The sequence below is a fragment of the Schistocerca americana genome, chromosome 5, assembly GCF_021461395.2.
Source record: "Schistocerca americana isolate TAMUIC-IGC-003095 chromosome 5, iqSchAmer2.1, whole genome shotgun sequence".
Classification (NCBI taxonomy): Eukaryota; Metazoa; Arthropoda; class Insecta; order Orthoptera; family Acrididae; genus Schistocerca; species Schistocerca americana.
In genome coordinates, this window is record NC_060123.1 from 340,230,942 (window position 1) to 340,255,227 (window position 24,286).

Here is a 24,286-nt window from a genome sequence, read left to right on the forward strand (position 1 = left end):
GCGTGTGTGCGCTTAGCCGTGCTCATCCACTCACATACTTCCTGATACGCATTGCGGCGCTATCCGCAGATGTCAGATGTTGTCAAACTTTTCGTCCCCATCCACACTGAACAGACAGATAAGAAAACGCGTAATATTGCGTTGTCATCCAGTTCAGCGCAATTTTTAAAATTTAAAGTATCTAGCTCATCAGGAAGTTAGTTTGGACTCAGTTGCAAAGTTCGTACCAGAGACAGAAGAGACCCAAAAATCTTGTTAAAGAGATTAGAGGTCACACTGGAGATTACCAACAATCTCGTCCCTCATACCACCATATACAATAAGGTGATTTCCGATGTGTAGATGTATAAATAGATACAAATGCGTTGTGCGTGAGTGAAAATATGGCTGGGATGACTGATGCATTGAACACCACTCTCACTAAATCCAGGCAGTTAATGTCAGTATTGGTGCTGTCAGTACATCTAGAACACCCGCAACGGCGTGCATTCAAAACTGGAGTAAAAAAGTAAGCAGCGGTGGGTCGGTTTTCACCTCGCCGCCAGGAGACTGCAGTGATTCCCAGCGCCGTGCAAGGTGAAGGCCGGCTCCGCTCTCGCAGTGCCGCCCGCCCTCCCTCTCTCTCTCTCTCTCTCTCTCTCTCTCTCTCTCTCTCTCCCACCGCCTAGCGAGTTGCCTCTTATAAGCAGCGGCGAGCCGGCACGCGCTCCGCATACAGGCGTGCCCGGCGCCGAGGCGAGCGCCAAGGTTAGCCCAGTTGGGCCGCGACCGCCAACGCGGCGGCAGTGACAGCGGAGGCGGCGGCATCGTCGTCGTCTGCCGGTGCTGTGCACGAGCCGGCGGCCGCGTTCACGTGCACCTGCCGCCACCGCCCACCACGCGACATCTCGCGCCTCTTCGACTCGAGCGGCCCACTAGTTCGTAAGTCTCCAGCACCCACATCTGCCTCCTGATTCTGTCCCTCGACAGCGAGTGTGTCTGGAGTAAAGTGCCGTGTTTACGCACCAGTCTTCACCAGGATCATATCTATTTGTGTTCGGAATACTTGTCCAGTAGTCATGCCAACTGCGTACATACTCCGCGCGCCACAATACAGTACATGGCGGAGGGTACAGTGTACTACTGCTGGACATCCCCTTTCCTGTTCAAATGGAGCTAGGAAAACTTACGAATCCAATTTATCTTATTTTACCTCCGCAGACCTTACGTGAGATTTACGTAGGGTATAATTACGAACCAATATCTTGAACATTCGTTTGTTGCAAAATCCTGAGCGTATTCTAAGTTCGAATATAATAAATTCTCTGGAGCTTCTATCTGCAAATCGGCAAGGTTTTAGAAAACATCGCTCGTGTGAAACTGTTTGCTCTTTTCTCGCATGATATCCTGCGAGCCATGGGTGAAGGGCTATAGGCGGATTCCATATTCCTAGGCTTCCGTACAGCATATTTGGTACAGTGCCACGGTGCCCATTGGTAACGAAGGTTCAAGCATAAACAGACTCCTTATGTAACAGAGCCCAGTATGTTGTCCTCGACAGTGTGTGTTCGTCAAAGACAAGGGTATCGTCAGGACTGGCCCAGGGAAGCGTGGTAGGACCGCTGTTACTTTCTATATACATAAATGAACCGGCAGACAAGGTGACCAGCAGTCTGCTTCAGTTTGCAAACGACGGTGTGGTATATCGGAAGGTGTCGTCGCTGAGTGACTGTAAGAGGATACAAGACTACTTAGAAAAAAGTTTCTAGTTGGTGTGATAAATGACAGCTAGCTCTAAAAGAAGAATAATGTAAGTTAATCCGGATAAGTAGGAGAAAAGCCTAAAATATTCGAATACAGCATTAGTAGTGTGCTGCTTGACACAGTCGGGTCGATTAAATATCTGGGCGTAACATTGCAGATGAACTTGAAATGGAATCAACATGTAAGGACTGTAGTAGGGAAGGCGAATGGTCGACTACGGTTTATTGGAAGAATTTTAAGAAAGTCTGGTTAATCTGCAAAGGAGACCGCATACAGGATACTAGTGCGACCAATAGTTGACGGCTGTTAGTGTGTTTGGGATCCGCACCAGGTCGGTTTAAAGGAAGACATCGAAGCAATTCAGAGAGGGGTTGCTACATTTGTTACCGGTAGACTCGAACAACACACAAGTATCGGAGATGCTTCGGGAATTCAAGTGGGAATCACTGGAGGGAACGCGACATTCTATTCGAGGAGCACTATTGAGAAAATTTAGAGAACCTGCATTCGAAGCTGGCTGCACAGCAGTTTCACCTGCCGCCTCCGTACTTTCCGCATAAGGACCACGAAGATTATAAGAGATTTGGGCTCGTACAGAGGTATGTAGTCATCTTTCCCTCGCTGTATTTGCGAGTGGTACAGGAAAGCGGCAGGTAGTGGTACAGGGCACCTCCACCACGTACCATACGGTGGTTTTGCGGAATATCTATGTAGATTTGGTAGGATTGGTCTGCAGTCTATCGCAAATGATTTACATCTGAAGCAGTCTGGTTGCTATTTACACTCAAAACGTAATGTTTCTGTATAACGACTAAGCCATTTTGAACGGTGTCGACTTCTTTCAATCAGCGGTATTTATCACTTTCCATTTCACTTCACTGTTTCACGATAACATCTGACCGACGCTATGGTCGAGGACATTCGAACTGGGGTTAGTGAGAACTCCTTTTCATTCACGAATTACGTACTTGTTGGTTCACTGGTATTCACTACACCCCGCAAAACCTTTTACTTCGATGGAGTTTTTCGTAGGGTAATTCTGTACAGTTGTTAATTTGAAAGACTAATATTTGTCCCATCACCTGCACAATTGTATGTTCGTTCTGTACCGGCACTACGCTAATTGCGCCTAAAAACAGCGTGTTTATATGGATTGTGATAAAACAGGTTATTATGACAATTCTGTATCTTCATTTGTATAGCCCATACATGGCTTAAATGTATGGTTGATCCATTGAAGTACATACAATGTTTTCCTCCTTGAATATGATTGCAATAATCGAAACCGATAGAAAATAAACATAAAATCGTACTGTTGATGGCACAAATGTGTTTTTACTTTCACGTTTCAGACTCCTAATTTCCGGGAGACTACTCTCTAAAGAATGTTACTGTAAGGGCACTATCTGAAAGCACTGGACAAGGAATTATTGTGGTTTTCTGTACAAGCTGTTTAGATTGTGGATTTATTATTTTTTGTTCTAAGTGCTTCATGTATTTGCGGCCTTGAATAAATATACCATGGATACTGTTTTCTTTGCAGCAGCAAAAATTTCATACTCTGATGTATGTGCCAGTCAGTGAAAAACAGTTGAATCCACTGGACCACGCGCTCGGAAATAATTAGAAGGCAAAGTGTTTTTTTATTCTCATTTAGTTTTCTCATTATTGTAATTTAGTTTTTGAGTACTACCAGCAACGCGCCAAACTTTTCTTCTACAGTACACTAACATAATATCCCTGACAAAGACTGTACTGTATTTACAACGCTCGAGAGTACGTATTGTAGCACGTTCGTCAAACTGCAGTCTATACGATCTCATTTCCAGAAACCAACAAAAATAAATTTTGTTGAACACTTTTCAGAAGTCAGTCCAAAGCTTCTCTGGCCCATATTGAGTCTGGTGTTGCAATAGTTTGGACACTAGACTCATATTCTGGAAGACCAACGCTTAGATCCTCGTACGAGCATATTGGATCTTCGTTTCCGTGGTTTCGTTAACTCATGAGATGAACGCCGGGAAAGAGCCTTCCACGAAACACTATCGATGTCTTCCATTTTTCTTCGTTCAGACATGATACTCCATCTCTAATGATGTGGTCGTCGACCAGAAACTGACCTTCCTGCCTCTTTACAACCATGTACACTCGTTCAAACGTTGACGCGCGGGAGAATTTTCTCGAAATTTGCACGTACACTAGGGTGACCAAACTACTTTCGGTGAAAACCGGGACACATTCACCCGGGTGCCAATGGACACCTCATTCCACATGTACCCAGGTATCTTAATTTTAAATATTAATGTTTTCTTGATACATTTTGTTAACCCGATTATTATAACTAATAAGAGGATACAAAAGATTGATATAATCTAGATTATCTGTATAATTAATGACATTTAATAAACGTATACAGTAATAAATATATTACGCTTCTACAAAATTTTACAGCCATTCAACTTTTAATCAATTAATATTAACATGAACTTTAATATTAGTGAGCACTTGTAGATGGAATTGACTGTCCTTGGAGACAAGGGTATTTTTCACTGCCTCCAGCCGCCTTGATCATGTCTTTGTTCTTTGAGACACAGTGATAAAACTCGGCACAATCCATTTTGTAGTTTCACAGGATCTGCAGGATTGCTTCAAGAGAGTCCACCTCCATTCTGTTTCTTTCGTCAGTCCACAAGATATTCATGAACGAAAATATTCTTTCCACATTGGCATTATGGGCTGGGATTGCAAATAAAGACCTTGCAATTATTACCAACTCAGAGTAATGCTGAAGACAGTCACAGCTTTTAAAAAAACTCACCCACTTCTCATGACATTACAATGGTGTTTTTTTTTTTTTTTTTTTTTTTCTTCATCATTCCACTTGCGAAGACTTTCTTCAACAAAATTTGTCAGTATGCCGAACTGATCAAAGAGAATGGAATCATCGATTTCAATCTCTTTACTCTTCAAATAAGAAACTCTCTCTTCAACACTTTCCCATTTTGGCACTCTTCAGTAACATCCAATCAAACACCGGCGATGAGGGTAAATATGAGGCGCTCCACTTGTTGAGATATTCTACACAAGTGTCATAAAACTTGTTAACTTTTTCTCTAAAAAACCTTTCCACTGCTTCTGATATTTCTGCTCTTTTAAGGACAGATTTAACATTAAAAGAAATGAACTGCTGTTCTCTCCTCTTAGTAAGTTTCCAGAGTATTTTTCAAAACATCATTTACCTCTATTACACTTTTCGTGCTTCCCTCAATTTCCTTCATCCCATGCTGCAAAGTGCTAAGCTGGCTGTGAATGAACCATAAGTAGGCTTCACTTAAAGGGTTACTTAAAAACTGAACTAATATTTTGGGGGCTTTGTCTTCTTTTACGAAAAAATGTTTTAACGGTTCAAACAGGCGGTTTACTCTTTCAACTGCTGGAAACGGTGATAACCAGCGAGTTTTCGAGTGACACATTACATTCATATATTCAGTTCCCACATAATCACAGAACTCCTCTCTGTTCTAACAGTATGTATGTAAAAGTGTGAGTACACCTTCGTGACGATAGTTCCAACATCACAGCTTAAACTGTCAGCAGATGTCTGCACGCTATTGTGTAACACATGTGCAGGGCACCTCATGCCCTCAGTGTTTACATACAATGTTGCCTTTAATTTGGTAAATACGTTGCATTTGCCTTGTCTTTTTAAACCACTAAAGTTTGTGTTGGTGTTCTCCACAAAATGCCACACATTTATTTTTCCCAAGCTCAAAGATTTCGGTAGTATTCATACAAAATCTTGAAATTTCGTCAAATGATTCATTAGGTAGGGAACTCACCTTCAAAAGTTTGGTCTGAATTCCCTGATTAATATCGAAAAACTGAACAACAAACGGAAATATTTTAGTGGTCTTATGACTGCTGACATCAGTGGATATCCCGTAGAAAGAAGACCTTTACACTCTGGGGAGAAATAACTCCTTTCACTAAGGTTGACACTTTAGTTCTTGCTGAACCAAACTTTTTTGCAATGGAAGAATCATCAAACATAATGCTGTTAAGCTTATTAGTACAATCACTAGATCTATAAGTTTGGTGATGTTTTACCGTGTGGTAAGCTAGTGTTAAGCTCGGCTGCTGGAACTTTCGTCTCTTCACTTGTCTGATGTTGCACAAAATAATTTTGTAGAGTTTTACTGCAGCTCTGTGCACTGTATCTGTTAATGTTTCTTTGACCTGATGTGATCAACTATGTCGGAACGTCCACCATGACTTATAATAATAAAACAGTTACATACGTAACACTCTGCTTCGTAATCAAAACGACCTTTCTTAATGCAATTCCATTCCTTGGAATAAGTCACTGAACTTGGCAGGCACGTTTCGGCATTGCGTTTCACAGTACTGCAGCAATAATACCACTAATATGAGAAAAAACTATTGCAGTTTGTCTGGACAAAACATCAACTACTACACTGTTCTGACAATGAGTGTGTAAGTGGCGCGACAATCGGACGGTTTCATAGCTCTGTTACAACAATACAACTTACCACTTGTTGGCCAAAGTACCGCTCAAAGTAAATTATTGCCTGAGTGTATCAATACTGATACTGTGATTACTAGTATGGGACAATGAAGGTTTTAGACAAATAAGCTAAAATACATGAATTTCTTGTGTTGTATTTCCTTTAATATAGCGAAATCCCAAAAATTTGAGAAAGTTTCACGAAATGTATTTAAAAACTTAATTACGGGACATTTGAGCGTCCCGAAACAAATTTTCTGGACACCGGAACACAGGGATGAAAACCGGGACAATCCCGGTTTTCCGGGATTTTGGTCACGCTAACGTACACGCGCAATGCTGCACGACATATTGAACTGATTCGCAATATGAAAGGGAAGTTTTTAAAGCTGTTGAGCAACAGTTAGTCTTAGCAAACAGGCTGTACATATTTAAGAGAAAAATAACTATCTACATATATGTACCTTAACGGAAATTTTGTACCTAAATGGCTACAGGTGAAGCGAGTACAAATAGCTTGCTTGTATTGGAAGAATAGCTGATCCCCCTTTTTCTGTCGTAATGGTCTGTTGATAGTCATAAATGAGTTTGTGAACCCCTTTGCTATATACATTTCAGTTACTGCCTATAAGTTTCTCATCCGCGTTTGTTTATGCTCTTCATGTGTTGGGCCAACAGATAATAACTTATCCGATAACTCATTGTTGACATCCGTTTACTCACTCGTATCGTGAGATTCTGGAATAATAATGGTGAAGGCTCTTTCCTTTGCCTAATCAGCGTTAACGCTCTCTGGAATACGGTATTTTTTCCGCTTCCTGTTCAGTTTCATCGGCCGTAACAATATAGCTCACAAGCATCAGATCACGCAAAGCATGTTAATTTATCCTTTGTCCCGCAAGACACGATACACGAGTGTCGAAGCTGCGAAATTGTTGGTTTGAACCCTGCATTTAATGGGTAATTGTATCGGCGTCTGTTAGATAGTTCGTCAAAAACAGTGGGCTATTTGCTGAGACAACAGTGACCTCGATGTCATCTCAGTCGACACCAATAATAACGCAAGTTGTTTTCCATGCGCCTGATTTACGAACAAATGCTTACTGCTCATCAGAAAAAAAGCCATACCACCAATTTCATTCCGTTGCGATTCATTACAGTTTCTAACATTCTTGTTGCGGGGGAGAGTTTCTTTCCTTTAAGACATGCAACTGCTATTCTGAAACTGTTTTATCAGCTTGAATATTCTTCGTCAATCTGAAAAAGTTTCTTCTGCATACAACTGACTATATTGCGAATATACAGAACATTTGTTAAAATGTCAGCTACTGTGTGAAGGAAAATACAGTGTGTGCCACTGGAAACAGTAAATTTCAGGCAGTGTTCTTTCGTGTTCAACGCTCAGTGCACTGTGGAAGGCACTGCGATGTCCATGTTCCAGAGAGAAGGATAATTTCCAAGTGGATAAAGCAATGGCATGAGACGGGTTCTGTAGCCAGAAATGGCATTCGAATGATGGGAAAGATCTGTCGAGTTCGTGCAGATTTGCAGCGAAGCCCACAGGGATCTAATCGTCGCTGTTAAACAGCAAATTCCTCGTTCGTCTTTGCAGAGGATTGACAGGATTCAAAGTTTCAACCTTATAAGCTGCATGCGTCTCAGTAGTTAGTGGGGAGACAGTGAGTAAGCGCAATTTCAGCTCAACATTGCTGGACGCAGTTGATGACGATGACGCTCTTTCTACAGATCCTGTGATATCTGCTGAGGCAGACTTCCATCTAAATTGGTTTGTAAATGAAATATCCGATACTACTCGAACACACATCCTTCAGCTAATGCATGGAAAAGGACCACGGGAACTCAAAGGTTGTCTGATGTGCTATTGATAGTTCAATGGAATGGAATCAGTGAACCATATTTGAAGACAACGGCCGGCCAGTCAGTGTCACTTTCGAGCGGTAGGCGGCCGTGGTTAACAATTTCTTTATTCTGCAGCTGCAGGGACATTGTTGTGGTTTCAACAGCCCATAAGGCTGATAATGAAATTACTACATTGAGGCACCATTTTCCACACAGATTGCTCCCACTATTCGGTGATAAAACGCGGCCAGTGAAATCACCTGACCTCTATATCCCTAATTTTTTTCATGCGGGTCATCTCAAGAACAAAGGTTTCTCCACAATACTGATGAATTGAAACCCGCTGTCCAGGAAAGAGAGAGAGACCGACCGACCGACCATTCCTTAATAAATGACTGTGTACGTAAAGAATAGCTACCGCGAACGTTTTAAGAATGCATAGCCAATGGTTGAAGCCACAAACTACCGTTCAGCTTTTCAGTAATGGAGATGTATGTAGAACAGTAATGTTACATTCTTGATTTCTGTGGCCATATTGTCCGTAAGTGCTGTAAAATTCCTGATAGGATTTTCGTTCCGTCTTTACAACTGCAAGAAAATGCGTGTTTTTCTCGTCAGACACGTTTCGCTTTATTGAAGTAAAGCTTCATCAGTGCTCTGTAGTCAAAGATATTTACAATTTGATTTGTTTTTAAGATCGCTAAGACAGTTCGTTAACAATTTGTTGGTTTTTACTTTCGGTGATTGCCGCTCAGTTTCTCGTCTACATTAGAAAATGCCGTCTGCCAGCACGTCTTTGGTGTCTTTTTTTTTCCATCAGTCTAATTTTGCCCTGCTCTGCAGAACTGTGCATTTGTTTCGTTTTGCGCAGCGCATTTGCTTTTACACCGCTGTTCAGAATAAATTGAACGTCTCCTCCTTAGCGTACGGATGAACGAAAAGGAACGAACGGTGAGATATATGCAGATACATCACTCCTCAGTATTTGCATGCATCGTTGGCTGAAGAAAGGTCACCGTCTTTTCTACCCTGCTGTCACACTGAATTGATTACATGAATACACGACGTGACTAATTTCTGAGTTTGAAATATTTAAGAAATATATAAGAAGTAAGAAAGAAAATTTGTTTCTATGTTGTTCCATTCTTGTACGTATCTCTGTCCTTTAAATACAATTTTTGCTAGAGCTAGGGAGCCGTTTCATGTTGCTCTCTGCCTTTCGCGTTATTCTTGTTTCAATACAACATAATGAAATATTTCCTGTCGTGACTTTTGGACACCCTATATATCCTTTCAACGTTACAATATGTTCAAAAGGTTCCAATGGCTCTGAGCACTATGGGACTTGACTTCTGTGGTCATCAGTCCCCTAGAACGTAGAACTACTTAAACATAACTAACCTAAGGACATCACACACATCCATGCCTGAGGCAGAATTCGAACCTGCGACCGTAGCGGTGCGCGGTTCCAGACTGAAGCGCCTAGAACCGATCAGTCACACCGGCCGACGCTACAATATTTAATTTGCAAGATAGTGGGGGGGGGGGCATTTTGCCAATGCGGAAATTGTTTTATTTACCCTTCTAGTATTTCGGAGTTGACGCAGTCGGAGACTTCGTGTGCAAAATTCACCGCAGAGCAGTATGAAGTGGGCTAGAATACTGGTAACCTATTTCGTGGAAACATGGAAGGCATATTTAGTGGATTTTTCCTCGAATAATACAGTTTTGCTTATACAAATGATATTTATAGATCCGAAACATATCGAATAATTTTTATATAAATAAAATTTTACTTGGTTACTTGTTTGCCCTGCCATCATCTGTATTTCCTCTCGTCTGATCGTAGGGTAGATGACGCACTCCCACTTAAGTTATAAAAAGTCAGCACATACGTAGATCCTTTTGTGGTAGTGCCTCCGCTAACCATAGATGAGAGGAGGAGAATTGTAGGTCTTGGCAGGACAGAGTATAAGAGTTATGGTGCAAACTGTTTCGGATCTATGAGACTCATTTTTAAAAGCGAAATTTATATTCTGGGAAAATATCCACTGACATTGCCTTGGGCGAAACTCGTCTGGAAAGTAATTATAAATGTTATAATTCCGCAAGAAAAAGTTTCAATTTAAAAACTAAAACCTGGATTTGCATGTTCGCTACGGAAAATGGTCACAACTTCAACTTTCTTAGCGGATGCGCGGATCAGACACGAGATTTCCGTGTCGCCCGCGAGTGATAACATGATATACTATTAGGGGAGGGGATACCTTTCATTCTTTGTAAATGTCTTCCAAATGAGAATCCCTCTACCATGTGATTAGTGGGATGCAGCGCCTCATGTCGTTTTCGCCGCACTCGTACTCACTTGTATGATCATGTAGCATCAGTCTTCAGTCCAAATGATTTTTTGTAATTCTTCTAGTGACCAATGGCAGTCTTCTGCACTGACAGAAACTTTTAAGAAGTACAATTATGCCTTCATGTCATTCGGGATGATGATTCTCGATGTTTCGTTTTCTTAGCGATTGTTGTTGTCAAACGGATCGGTGATTCATTTGTTGCACTGTGAACAGACTGCTTGCTGCTAGAATCTGAGATTGCGGTGATGGCCGTTTCCCCGAACAGTCACCCACGGTATATTATTGATATGGTGGCACGTGAAAAGCCCAGCGCCCGCTCTAGCATTGGAGGATTTACAGAACTCCAGCGTTGATTCATTTGCGTGTTTATGTACCGCCGATAAATGTAGCCATCCGTCTCAAAAATGGCAGCAACAACCAATTATTGTGCTGACTTTTTAGAACAGTACTTTACGTAGTTCTCTTGTTGTGCATAGTTGCGTCAGCTAAACCCAGTATGCCCCTGCCAAGTCCGGGGAGAAGGGCGGAAGCATATGCGGCGAACGGATCTTGCCTCCCTGATATTGGCTTCCCCTGAGCACCCAATATTGCGCATGCGTCGCACGTGAAATACTCTTAAATTTCCTGTAGTTTCCGATCGGGCCGTAGTAGTTCTCAGATCCTCTTCCCTCATTTAACCTTACTAGCGTGGTTCACGACCTATCCCTTTCGTGGAACCCGGCAAACCGGCTTGGGAAAGCTCCTCGGAACGACTCTGTACTTGGAGCGTCCTGAATGCCAGATCATGGAGGTTAGATCCCCCCACGGCATATTTATTGCGTTGTCATTGTGAGTACAGGTCAGCAGCGTAAACGTTGTTGTTTGCATCTGGCGACTTTGTTGCATTAGTGCAATTAGCCCTCCAGCGTAGAATCTGTAACTTCGTGACCATACAGAAACTGCAGTCTCACTGGCCTGTTTATGCGGCAAGTTCCACGGCGGAAAGATGGCGCAAGAATATGTGAAAGCCCATTGTCATGTTCATTAGAGGTGTTACATTATTCTGCATTAGTTTTCACTTACAGTGTCTTATCTATCTGGTGTCTTAATTTCATGTCGTCCTTGAAATGAACTGTTCAGGTGGTAGTTTCACTGAACGAGTGGAAAACTAGGAAAAGTATCCTTTCAGCAACATGTGTGTTCGGCCAAGTTTACATAACTTTTTCCGGAAGAAATCATAATTTAAGTATGAGAATTGGAAGCTGTGACTGATAAAAGCCAATTGGCAAAATTGGACGGCTCACTGAATCGCTAAAATTTAAGTGCGCTGACCAGGAAGTTATTTTCTTTATGACAATAACTTATTTGCAGATCTAAATGATTTGACACTTCTGTTAAAGGTAAAACACTTACAAACAATTAATTGCAAAGATTCTTTTTGTAGAATGTGATTTCCCAGAGGTGGGAATATTCGGTGTAAGACCCTCCTTTTATATGCTGTTCGTATTGTTCAGTTTTGTTGGAATGAGAACAAACAGAAGCCTGTGTAACGTAGATCTGTCGTTAGCTTTGTAACTAATGTATTAGAAGCCTTAAAAATACAGGAGCAGTGAGTGCTGTTCCTCATATTTGTTTTCCTAGCCATGCAAAAGGTACCAAATGGTATTCGACGGATAGTGCTTCCAATTCGATCAGGGATGCAGCCTAGGAAGGAGCTTTGTTCCTGTTTACTTCAATACATGCCTCCAATATCTTTCGTTTTATGGAGACAGGTTTTTAGTGCTTTAGATATTACTCTGTATTGAAATCTGTTTAGCATGTTTGAAGGTAATGAAATTTATTAGCCACTAATAAATAAGATTGTTTTTTAAACATTCACAATATTAGTCACATCTTTACCTAATCGCCATTATTGAGGTTCTGTTAATATTTGTACGAGAAAGTTTTATAACTGGATATGGCTTTCATGTACGTAGTTTCCACAGCACTGACAGCAACACAACTAGCAGACGAATTAAGGTGTTAAAAAAAGACCATGCAGTTGCTTATAATGTTGCGTCGCAATTCCGACTTCCTTCAGAAGAGGGGTGAATTGAGCTTCGCATTTGGCTCGGAAAGGTCGCGAATTCGGGTCGAAATTGTACCTCTGACTCCGCCTGCGATAATTTTGAGACAAAGTATACTAAAGGTGAAGGTTCTAAGTTTGAGTATACAAGTGCAAAAATCAAAACGTGAAATAGCAACAGCGTTGCCAGATACGAACATACTGTGGACGGCCGATGTACGCTGTCTCCTAGGCTACCTCAGCCCACCACAAAGTAATGCCGCTTGTGTTTACAAATCGCTTCAGCTTTGTCCAGAGTGGGGAGGATTAGTGGAATTTCCCAAGGCCTCCTGAAACAACGAAAAAGTATGCTAGGGTTGCCAACCGTTATGGACCTTCTTGTCCCGTCATCCCGGCAGGACATAATTTTGTCACGATTTTGCAAAACAGCACAAATACAGAGTAACGCAATCTGTTAGCGCGACATGTAAATGTAGTCTGTTACTTTCGTCAACACGTTTATGCTGACAAGGTCGTCTCACAGATGGCGTTGCATGTTTTGTATCCTGTATCGACGATGCAAGCACTTCCTAAATCAAGCGCTATCGTTCAAGAAATATCAGACTTCTCCAGCAGTACGGGGCTGCTGGAACTATCTAAGCAGCACCACGCGGAAGATTCGGGCAGTTACCATTTGAATAGCGGTCTGATAAGACGATTCTTTCTGAACGTAATACGAACGACTATATAGAGCAAGTTAGTGACGTCTGAAGTGTTTACTGCCGGTATATAGAACTTGAAGTGTATAGTAATGAGTACTAAGATGACTGAAGTGTTATTGTTGACTGTTCATCGTCTAATAAACTTATCACAGCTTACATTTAAGGATGAAGAAAGTGTCACTTTTCGGACGATTTCACAAAAGAGTGGGCTTTCGTCAAGATTGTACGTACGGATAATAAGGTTGTCAAACGTCCTCAATCCTTCAGTTGTGCGGCGATTGTAAAAAAAAAAAAAAAAAAAAAAAAACACGCGTCATACTGTGTCCTAATGCATAAAACAATTGCAAGAAGTTTCATTTCACGGCATGGGCACCGACGCATCGAACCACAAGACTGAAAAGATGTTTCTTAAGTTGGTCAATACTTCACTGAAACTGACGGAATCCAACAAAAGCTGTTGAAGTTTGATTCCCTGAATAACGAAACATCAAACAGTATTGAAGTTTTGTCTAGACACTAAGACAAACGCAGATTTCATTAGATAAGTTAATCGCTTGTGGAGACAGTACCAATAACAACTTCGGGGGGCTTCATCGACGCGGTCATCGGAATGTGTTTTACCAAATCAAAGAACAATTGGGAAAAAATGTGGAAGGAACTGGATGCCCTGTCCATATTCTCCACAATACTATATCAAGCGCTGCTGGAATCTTAACTGTTGGCATTGAAATTATCGTCATGAAAATATTCTCCAATACACACAGCAAGGACAGAGAAGCTGAAAGAGATCTTCTTATACGTTTATGTCAATCGTCAGACTCTACCTCACTCAAATACTAGATAGTTGTTTTTTGACGCCGAAGACAGGCCAGGCCACCCAAAAGATTTGATTTTCCAGTAGTCCAGTTGTGTTCTGAATAAATCTCAGTGTGTCCCGACGTGGTCCCAGCTAGATGAGGCAAGCGTAAAATGTGCTGGATATGGAAACTGGGAACGCACATTTTCAGATGACAGTCGGAATCCCGAACAGTCTTTAATGATATTCTGTGAGTGCGTTCTTTTATATGCATTTCATTTACTACGGATGTGAGCCATTTTGAATTTATCAACGCTTCTGAGCCAGAAGTCTGGTCATAACGAAGCGTGAGATGTGCTTTGGAATTCAGTGAGGTTAACGTAAGTTGTCAAATTTGCAAGAAAAGCCATTCAAAAGGTTTTGATATTCTATTACTACTTCTGTAAAACGACATTTAAAATTTTTATGAAGAGTGCAGGAAACTCCATCAGTGCCGTAGGAAAATAAGAATTGTGCAACTCAGGCTGAATCGAGGATAAATCGAAAATTCACTTCGAATCTTAAAACAAAAGAAATTGCCAAGTTTATTGGTGAAATGATTCGCTTAAAGACTTTCTGTTTCCCGTTTCAATGTTCAGAGCAGTAAGTGTAACTGTTACTTAAAAAATACTTATTGCTCCACATAGCAGAGCGTAGATCCGGCCATAGCGAGTACTAGTTTGTTCGAGTAAGTATAGCCACATTTCAGTTCAAAGTAGTGCGCGTTGATACCTCGCAGTATGAGCATGAAAAGTGATAGCGGTAAAGGTCTTCGCGGATAGCCGCTTCTTTGACATTGTCGAATGTGCCATCACACTATTTCTGCGATATTTAGAACAATACTGTGAAATACCAACACTGCAAAGAGCTTCCACGCTAGCAAGGAAACTCTAAGAAAAGTTCTTTCGTCTAAGGGGTTTTAGTTTATTAAATGGTGCCTGGACATGCAAACAAGACATTAGATTTTTAGGAAAAATAATGCACCTGAATTAAGCGCCCAGTGGACTGCTTGGACTAAAAGTGGAGGGACACACATTACACTTGAATAAACATTTCTTACATGAGAGTGTTGTCAAACGAAAGTGCCGACAACGCTTAATTGTTGCTGTAGCAAGCCGTGATAAGTTTCATCGGTATTGTTGCCCGCGTCTGAGACGACAGATCATGAATCAACATACACGACTGAAGAAGATTTCAGTATCGCCGTGCGAGGTATATGGTCCTTCAAAAAGTGCACCGGTTTTCATATATCAGATTATGAACTTTTTCTTTCATAACGCATTAACAAAATACATGAATTTGTTCATCACACCTTTCCATTCCAGGCATGGAAAATGTCTGGCATATGGACCACACCTGTTGCGTTGGCATGCAAGACCTCTTCCGTGAAATTCTCAATGACTGCCTGATAAGACTCTACTTGAATTCCGCCAACACGTCGAATCTCCTTTAACTCGCGGATGTTTCGGGGATTGACACACCAATGATTGGAAATAACCCCAAAGGAAAAAAAACTGCGTGTGGCCTCGTTGGCCATTGTTGGTCACCACTATGCGAAATGAGGCAGTTGGTAAAACGATCAGGCAGCAGCTAGGATGTTTCGCGGGAAGTGTGAAGGTGAGACCGTCCTGCTGAAACCGCATCTCTTGAACGTTCATTTTATTGAAACGAGGATAACAAAAATCTCTTAAGATACGATATAGGCTTCCATGAACCGTCACAGGTTGTTCAGTTTCGTTTTGTAGAAAAAAAAATAAGGGCCGATTATGTCGCCTACTCAAAAGCCGCAGTAAACCATCACTCGCTGTGGATGCATTTCTTCCCTCTCTTGGACAACGCAAAGATTTCCGACTATCAGATACGGCAGTATTGCTTAGTCACAAATCAAATAGAAGTGAGTCTCATCACTAAAGATGTTCCTTGCAAAAGCACCTTCCCAGAAACTAGGCTACAAACTGACGCATTTTCTCCCGGGAGGCTTGTTTCAGCTGCTGCGTCAACAGAATTCTTAAAAAGTGGTAATGGAGATCATGCTGGAGAAATCGCCGTACTTGCCAGGTGTCCAGCTTTTTGCGGTCGTGTCTGGCCAAATATGTGAAAGTCCGACTTGTCTGGGGTTTTAGCGATGAAGTAGAGGACGCACGACTAAGGTCTGTTCCAAGCTAATTACGTTAGTGCGAGGAATAGCCATAAGGCGGAATTTTTCACTTGATTACTTTTAATTTTTTGTGGCTTACATTGGATCACTTTAGTTAATATTATGAATTAGGTTGTTCTGCTTTTTCTGTTGGCCCAATACTTTTTCGTTCTTTCAGATTGTGCCCTTCTCTGCTCCCCCGAAATCACCCTTCCGGTTCTCTGTTAATTTTTATTGATAGTGTGATATGCCAGTCAGTGCTGTTACGACTGTGTCCCACATGTTTCACGTACATCGAGCGATCCAAATACTGTCAAAATCATGTACTCCCAGAGAGAGCGAGCGAGGCGGAGTACGGTAGAATGTGCCAATTAGCCGATGCTAACACGTCCCACTGCATCACGCTCGCGCGTAGCTCGTAGCCTTGTAGGGAGACATATCAGTAGTTCCGCGAATTGATTTCCAAGAAAAGTAACGTTCTTGATAAAATGATTTCATACGAGAAGTATTCTTTCTTTATAAATCTAGTTGAAGTGGCCAAAGTTATTCAATCTCTGTTTCCGTTCCAGGATAGTCCAGTGCATGTGTTGTTCAGAAGTACAACGCAGTGATCCTTTGGATTTGCGCATGTGTCCGAAGAAACAGGCACCGCGGCGACTGCAACCGTTATGAAATATATGAAAAGTATTCGCAGTCGCGAATGTGGACATCAGCTGTGTGATGGGATGACAATGAAAATTTGTGCCGGACCGGAACTCGAATCCCGGATTTCATGCTCTAATACATAATGATTGTACTAGTGCAGGTTCTAGACATATGGTTGACGACATGCGGAAGTTCGGCTCTGGCCATTGAGTTGTGTTCATATAGCCGTTGGTAAGGCGACCGCTCGCTTAAAGCGGCTTTGAGTCCTGGTCCAGCACAAATTTTCATTGTTGTTATTCCATTGTACGGTTCATTGTTGTTAATATTCGCCAATGCGAATGCATTTTATGTATTTAGTTTGTCACAAGATTACCTCAGGAAGAAGACTGAGCACTTCCAGTTGCTATTATAATTGGAAAATGTAGAGGCTGTTTACTGGGAGCTTTAGTTCAAACATGATTAAAGTTGATCTCTCAACAAATGACTGCACTTGATTATTTTTAAATTTTTTGTGGCTTACATTGGATCACTTTAGTTAATATTATGAATTAGGTTGTTCTGCTTTTTCTGTTGGCCCAATACTTTTTCGTTCTTTCAGATTGTGCCCTTCTCTGCTCCCCCGAAATCACCCTTCCGATTCTCTGTTAATTTTTATTGATAGTGTGATATGTTTGCCCTGAAGAACCTTGAGTGGGTCTGTCTTGGCTTTCAAATCCTCCATCGTGGTCTGTAATTTGATGATGTCCTCATTTCTCTCTGCGATCCATCTAATGCCGCTCTTACTATTCCATAACTTCGCAATTATTCTCCTGCTGGTTCTGTTTTCTATTGCCCTCATCAAATGTCTTAGGAAAGAGATCCGTTTCTTTTTCATTGTAATTTGTCACTGGTTCTATTTCTTTATAAACTGTTTCATTTGAAGCTATACTCTAAACTCCTTTTTTAAAAATATTTTTTATTTATACATGTTCTGACTATCCTCCTTTCTGTTTTAAGTAATGTCTTTTGCTACAGTGTTAGTTGTTTTGAATATAGTTTCGCTAGTAGATGTTATTTGCGGTTGTGTGACTATTGTGTAGTGTTTCAGTTCTGTGTCTATTGAGATGCATTTTTGTTATGTGTGGTTTTGGTAATACGATGTGTTTTAATCAGTTGGTTTATTCTACTGTCATGATGGTTTCTCATTGAGATTGTGTGTTATTTCTCCAGAGTATTTGAACTTTTCAACAATTTTTGTTTTTCTCCAGTTCTAATTTTGTTTGCCATTGGTGGTTCGGTTAGCATTATTTCTGTTTTTTTTTATAGATACTTTAAGGCCAATACTGTGGACTATTTCCTGTAATGATTGTGGTTTGGTTTCTCGAATGTTGTCGGCGAGAAGAGCGAGGTCATCAGCAAATCCTAAACAGTTGTTAAACTTTGTCGTCCTTTTGTTTCCAATCTTAATGTTCTTTGTATTGTACCATTCCCTCGTTATGTATTCAAGGGCACAATTCAAAAGAAGGGGTGACAGGCCATCTCCCTGCCTTACACCAGATTTTACCAAGAATGATTCAGTAAATTCCCTTCAGGACTATATTTTCGAATTTTTACTTATTTAGTAAGCTATATCAGTTTAATTTTGGTTGGAGTCCGAAACGTCTCAAAATTTTTTAACAGTGCGGGTCTCTGAACAGAATCATAGGCTTTCTTAAAATCCGTAAATGTAATTGAGAGAGGCTTGTTTCGTTTGCGGTAATATGCCATGATTGATTTCAGAGTAATTATTTGTTCGGCATAGCTTCAGAGGTCTGAAGCCTCCTTGGTATTCCCCCAGTTCCTTATCCGGCTGTTCTTTGATCCAATTGTGTAAAATCTTGGAAAAAGTCTTGTTGGTACAGTCAAAGAACGAGAGTCACCTACAGTTGTCTGGATCACTTTTGTCTCTATCACTTTTGTCTCTTATCTTACAAAGTGGGTTAATTATAGCTGATGTCCATTCATCTGGAATTTTTTGCCGCTTAAATTTTTTGTAAAATAATATGTAAAGATGACTGAGTTGTTTTACCAGGATACTTCCACTTTTCCGCAAACACTTGATTTTCCCCACATGCTTTCTAGTTTCTCATTTCTTTAAGTGCAATTTCTATTTCTTGTACTGTAGGTGGGTTTATATTTTCGGGTTTGGTTTTTACAGAGGTGCATATGTCTGTTGTTAAAAGCTTTTCAGGTTCATGACAGTTCAAGAACTTGTTGAATACTTCTGCCACGATTTCTGCGTTTTACTTGTTATTTAGGGCTATTCTTCCATCTTTCTCAGCAATAGTGTGGGAAGGTTGTAATTACGTAATGTTTATCAGAGGCTTTGAAATGCTATCTGGTATTAGTTTTGTAGAAGTTTTCTTCAGTGGAACTCAATAGATCCTTTTGATATTGCCGCTTTGTATTTCTGATAATTTGAGGGAATTTTTCTGGTGTTTTTGACGGTAGTAGCATTTCTTCTGTTTTGTGAGCTTGAAATTTTGTCAAAGGTTTTGAGGTCTTTCATCATGTTTATTGAATAACGGTTGAAAATACCCAACTGACACTCTATATATAGGTTTTCTGGCTTTTAGGGCAAAATGTGCGGCGGCTTTCCTAGTCTTGGACGTGACAAACCTAGTCATTCCCAATTCTTGTGAATGGCGAAGAACCGACTTCACTGTTCTAACAGCCAAGGGTGCCCATACGCGCGGGTAAGGGCAAGGGGTGGCCGCTTCCCCCCTCCCCCTCCGAGGCTAGCTCTCAGGAAAAGGAAAAAAAATAGTGCAGTCAGATCTTTTACTTCCAAGAAAAGATGAAATGAAATGATCGTATGGCATTTATTGGCCGGGATATCCCCTTCGGGGTTCGGCCGCCGTATTGCAAGTCTATTTAGTTGACGCCACTTCGGCGGTATGGCTACCGTTGCGCTACGGAGGCGGACTTCCAGAAAAGATATAGAAGTCGGATATTACGCAGGTTTTTAACAGCGTCGGACCTGGAACTTAAATATTAAAAATATTCCATATTCCCAGGTCTGGCCCACCACCACCACCTATCCTGTGGGCGCTCTTGCTAACGGCTGCTACAAACAAAATGTTTTGTGCAGATCGTCCAGAACGAAGGCGCACAGAACTTTTAGTGTTCAGTGTTGAACCCCTTTCATTGAACTTGGCAGTAAGTCTGCTAACTGTTAATTCATTAGGTGCTTAATTTGCAGTCTACAAGTGCGCGAAGACATCTGGCAGTTGCTGCATAACTGTCAGTTTTGATAAAATGTTTCCACTTTTAGCGGTTGCAGTGCTGTAGTCAACCTCTCCTCTTTGGTTAGGTACACAACGAAGAAATGCGAGAAATTCAGACCGAAGCGACAAGAGAATTTTTATGGACACCGAAATGGTACACAACAATGTGCTCAGTCGACAAACAAAATATACTGTATTGGACTGCAGCGACTATTGTGAAACAGATGAAATTTATTCGCAGTTGGTAAGCGAACAACCGTCAGATGATTGTGACGCAGGAAGGACGACATGTGGAAGTGTGGATCTGGCCATGATTCGTGCACGGGTAGCCAAAGCGGTTACGGCGACCGCTAGCGTAAAGAGCGGGGTTCGAATCCCAATCCAGCACAAAGTTTCACTGTCGTTATTCCCTTATACAAATGATGGTTCTTTGTATTTGCAACTGCAAATACATTTCATGTATTTCATACTGGCTGTGGTCGCCGCAGTATTGCATGCCCGAGGGAATTGCATCGTACTTCTGAACAACACAGGCACTGCAATATCGTTATTTACTAGCCGACAATGGGCAAGCTACTTTCAATTAAAATGTCTCATCTATACGGTAATAGACATAATGAATGTATGAGTACAGGGTGTCGACACATGGTTGACGGTATATGTAAATTTGGGTCCAGCTGTGGGGCGTGCTCGTACAGCCTAATACGCGGAAAATCCAGGTTCGAGTCCGGTTCCAGCACAAATTTTCATTGTCATTCCGTTATACAGCTGATGGTTGTCCTTATTAGCAACTACGAATACATTTCATGTAGAACAAATATACGCAACGCGATTCAAAACCGGCGCAGTCTATGAATGATCCTTTAGTTGTACGGATATAACTAGAGAAGCGACATAGGCAACAAGGGTAAGAAATTCTCTGAACGCTCAGTTTCTGCTGTGTTCCAGTTGGTAATTAATTCCGTGTAGCGTGTGACAGTACTCCACTTGAGATTGCACGCTGCCCACCTTGGCAAGATTTTCAGTTTGCCTTCAAGGGTAAATAAATATCTCATGCAACAAACCAATCGCTCAGTCTCCAACTTTGATTTCCGCTACAGTCCTAGCTTCCATGGCAGGTGCCGGCTAGGGATGGCGGTTATCGCTGAAACAACCAGTTTTCAGTAAAACCGGTTATTTTCTTCTTCAGTTTAGCCTGTCTGTTCAAATAGCTCAAAATAATCGGTTTCTGAAATAAGATTTTTATTTCAAACAATAAACGTAGATGTGGCACATAGATTGAAAAAAAAGACTCCTCCTTCTGTTTCTTGCGTTATACGTTTCATGTTGCATAGAATCAAAATAGGTACATAAAAGAAAACATGGTATCTCCACCGTTCGGTGCTGTTCTCGAAAAGTAATGATAAATTTGAATACTACAAAGAATTAGTCTTCTCCTACTCCTGATTTTTTAAATATGTTAAAAATCAAGTTGTAAAAGATTTCATACCACTGTTTGGCCATTATGAGTAGTCAATGATACAGGGTGAAAACTAAGGTTGGAGAGCTGTATTTTCCGTGTTACGTTATCCATTTGTAGGGGCTGCAAGCAGATAAAGGCATATTATGTAGACACACAGCGACAGATAAACTTACTTCTGTTCTATGAATGAAAGTTTATTCAGGCCTTAATTCTCTTTTTTATTATTTTATAGAAACGGCACAGGTAACTTTTGTGTAAAATCTTTAGCATCTTTTTCTTCAACTATTTAGAATGAAAAAGCCGTTTTTAGTAAAATATATCATTACTTTTTAAATGGGAATTTGAATATAATTGACTTTTGCTGGCAAAACGAAAAACGCCCTTTTAAAAAATTCAGATGAATTGTTCGGATAATGGGCAAAACATAAGATCTGCCAGGAACAATTACATGACAACACTTAAAATTTCAGTAATGAATTAATCCAGTGGAGAATACTTTGTGTCCAGTCTGTTCATAAATACACCTATGCTGTATTGTTCTGGAAGTTGACTACTTCCATCAGAAAAAAAATCGTGCAAAGACGATATTAATCTTTCAAAAGCCGCAGAATTCTCTACCAAACTTTTTTAAACAGCTATTTTCGAAAACAAAAAATTTTAATATCTTTGCTATGGCAAACCGATACATTGGTTTTTTACCTGGTTTTCAGTAAAAAGAAATGTTATAACGGACCAAACAAATACAGATTATTCAGAAATAAAGCACTGGTATCGATTTTAACCGGTCGGTTTTTTTCCGTCCCTAGTACCGTCGTCACAAAGTTGCAGCGCGCGGCGCATGACTTGCGTCAGATTTCGCACGCGTCCCCAGCCCGGCCCCCCATCAGCTGTGCCGTATCGGCGCGGGGCCTCCAATCCTGTTAGCACTCGTAACCTTGGGCCAGGCCGCCGCCAGCCCATGGTGTCGTGACACGTAACCTTCCGCGTAGGTGCGGCGGCGAACCCAAGCGGCTCGCGCTCTCAGCTGTTCTGTCTGCTTCGGCCACCGTCATGTGTGAACTCCGGCGCCGTTGTAACCAATCCTTACCACAGAGAAATGGGTTCTCGTACAAAAGATCAACTGGCGTCGTACTGGAATCGGACATTTTCTTCTCGCGCAATCTGCCGCCACAACTGCAGTGCTTTCTCAGTAAGTAGCACCTGGATGTTGTTCGGCGCACAGTTCGCAGCCATGCTTATGTCAGTCGCACGTGCAATTGCACTTCAGTTTGAGATATGATCCCAAGTAAGAGTGCGCTTTGCCGTCTGCGCTTTTATGACACGCAGCAGCTGTTCGACGTAATACTGTCATGCAGAATCGCGGAAGGAAGCGTCTGTAAAAATCTCTCCGCTCCCATTAATCCCAGTGAACTCATAGATACGCACTTCCTTTGTTCAGCTGAGCGTACTGTACCACGAACAATACAGTACCACGAACAATACAGTAAGTTGGTATCTTGAGGACTGTCTCGAATCCCCTTCCCCGACACACACACACACACACACACACACACACACACACACACACACACACACACACAGAGAGAGAGAGAGAGAGAGAGAGAGAGAGAGAGAGAGAGAGAATGAATATGAAAATGCGAAAACGCGAAAACGCAATTCCTGCCCTGAAACACGCAAGTATGGTTGAAATCTAGTTACTCTAAGCTGCTAACCAATCAATAATGGGGATTGATGCAAGTAGACCTGCACCAAAAGAAGATATTCTATTCTTCGAGACTGATTATAGTGAAGTGGTTGCTCCTATTGATTAGGTTTCCGATCTGAATGTACGTCTTTGTGTTAATCGAGTTTCTCACAAAGATGCTGTAGCAGTGTGGAAACAAGGATTTGATGTACAAATTGTTTGAACATCCATCCTACTCGCCTAATGTGGTACTCTACCTTCCACTTTTTTCATAGATCTACAGAACTATTTGAGTGCAGTGAAGAGGGTATGGTTGTCGTAGGATTTTCAACAGACCATCCGGAATTACGCTGCATTTGAGGAATCCACTTACGGAAAAGTTATGGAAAGAACATTGATCAAAAGGAGAGTAAATCTAAAAGTATCTCGTAGGATGTTGCATTGTTAATATGAGTGGTATTTTCGACAATTTTCTTATGTCAGTGTATTTCTCCAGTAGCTTGTTACCCATGTTACGACCCGTTTCGAGTAAAATAAATTTTTCTGCTCATTTGGGAACCGAAATGTGTCCGGCTGTGCTTGCAATTACTGGAAAGTTATCCAGTGCCATCGCTTGTACTCCCGCGTCTACCACTATGAGAAGAAAACTATTTAATAAGATTTTCTGGCGAAGGTTCTTGTAACTAACGCTGGACAGTTCAACAGTTCAGTATGGTGCTTTGGTTTCCCCTTTAAAATGCTAAGGTTAGCCGCAGCCTGATGATCGAAATGTGTTTTGGAACGCAATACTCAGTGACTTGAACTCTTACCGTTATTATCGAAGAATGTTAGAAAGATACGAGGCATTCAGAATACAAGTGGTGCAAGTTCAAAGAAACGGTTTCAGATACATAGAAGTGAAAGATATATGAGAATAAAATAGCATAAACTTTACAAACCTAAGAGTAGCTTGTTGGCAAAGAGGAAACTGCTGCACTTGCTCCATACGGAATGGAATACATAGAACAAACATTGAAGACTACAATATTTTTACACGAAAATTATG

General features: G+C 41.2%; 1 protein-coding gene across 1 annotated transcript in view; it reads left to right on the top strand.

The window, feature by feature from the left end:
• The first annotated feature begins 771 nt into the window (after positions 1 to 771).
• Positions 772 to 24,286, top strand: part of LOC124615303 (SUN domain-containing ossification factor) — a 56,403-nt gene continuing 32,888 nt past the window's right edge. Inside the window, exons 1-2 of the mRNA XM_047143091.1 lie at positions 772 to 921; positions 14,719 to 14,721. The gene's annotated coding sequence lies outside the window, so the exon portion shown is untranslated. The remainder of the gene's footprint in view (positions 922 to 14,718; positions 14,722 to 24,286) is intronic.